The sequence below is a fragment of the Rhagoletis pomonella genome, unplaced genomic scaffold (genome assembly GCF_013731165.1).
Source record: "Rhagoletis pomonella isolate Grant_MI unplaced genomic scaffold, Rhpom_1.0 Rhpom_scaffold_00803, whole genome shotgun sequence".
NCBI lineage: Eukaryota > Metazoa > Arthropoda > Insecta > Diptera > Tephritidae > Rhagoletis > Rhagoletis pomonella.
The window spans coordinates 26001-27834 of NW_023459357.1; positions in this window are offsets into that span (position 1 = coordinate 26001).

Sequence of the window (1834 nt, forward strand, 5' to 3'; positions counted from 1 at the left end):
ATACATATGTTACTTTTCATATCAATTCAAGTGTATTACATGCGCTCCACGCTTTTAATTTTCAATGTCATTAATTGTTTATAATGACTTTTGTTAAAATTTCAAAATCAAAAGTTATCAAAACAAATTCTGTGGGACTGAGAAATATTGTTTTCTACTTTTTAGTCCATTTATAAAAGCGTTGTATATTAAAGAGCTTTTTTTTATTTTCTATTCCCTTTCATAAAACCACTGGTGCGCCAAATCGCATTCCCTGCGGCGCAACAGGGTTTTTTCATGGTCCATCCGAATCGACAATTTCAATACAGTCCACATTAAAAGTACTGAGCTACTTCTGCCACGACGCAAAGAATTTGTTTCAACAACGAGCGAATTTTTCCAATCTATACCGAGTATTCAACATCAGCACCGCTAATTTCACACCAACGTGCTTAACTTTGAGTCAGCGGTATTGCCTGAGCTTCAGCTAGCTGTGCCACGAACTAGCCAACCTACAACTACACCACCAAGACACGCAAAAAAAGCCAACGAGCGTGTATTTTCACCGGTGACTGAGAAGCTAAGGTACGTAGTTACAATTTCAAGTGCACTATCAATATTCCAGTATGTGAGAAATAGATAGCTTTCCAGATCCAAGCGCGTAAAGCGATTTTTAAAAAACAGTTAAATTTTATCCCAAAAAAAAAAAATAAGTTCAAAAATTTGTATCCGAGCTGTGTCCATTTGTCGGCGACTACCAACACAGTTTTCAGCTGGTGCACCGTGCAACCACTAAAGAGCATACATCACAGTGAACAGTGTCACACCTGATAGAATCGACGTGCAACACAGTGTTTAAGTTCATTTATACGGCAACCATTTATTGTCTGCCACTTGTCACATTGTTGAAATTCAATAATACATAATTTCGATCTGCATTACTGCACGTCTATACCTGCTATGGGCGTGCGCATACGAAACATCGTAAGAGATATATCGCAGGTGTAGACCGTTCATCGCAGATATAAAGTAAGAGATATCTCATACCATTTATCGCATACCTAACTATGCGTTTAGCCACTGCTTTTTCGTATTTTCTTTGATTCCGAGTAGGAAAGAAGCGGTGTTATTCGAAGAAACGTTGTTCAGACACAACCAAATAAATGAAATAAAATTTTGGCAACATTTATAAAAAACTTACAACAAATTCCCACTGCAATGGTATGCGATCAAATGCCCACATACAAAAATTTCCCTGGGATAAGATTTCGCATGCGATAAAACTGACAGTTCGTATGCGAGTGCCAGAGCGCAGGTATAGACGTGCAGTTAGTAACTTAGTCGTGCAGCACTTGTTTTTTGGTTAAAAGTTGCATTACACTTGTTCATCGGTCACATAACCTCTATTTTTGTTTCAATTTCACATTTTTTCACAAAATCACTTGTGAGCGCTGAATTTATTCATTTGTGTATCATATGCCTGTTAATTGCAAAAATTTAACGAAAATTACAAATTTTGATATCTAACTGGCGAAGTTGAGTTGTGTGTATACTTGAATTTTGCGTATATATACAAATCCCTATACACATAAGTATATACATATATTCGTCAGCACTGTTGGGTGGCGAGTAGGTACATAGATTACGTTCCATTTTCTGGAAGAAATAAAGATTTTTAATTTTCAGCAAGAAAAAACGGAATTCAAAACTGAGTGTTTTTTGAATTTTCTTTTTTACCATTAGCTGGAAATATATACAGTATATATATGTATAGTAAAGGGAAAGCAATTTCAGTTGGTATTCAATTAGGCGAACATAATATTTTTCTCAGTTTGGCAAAGTTTTGCCTACTCAT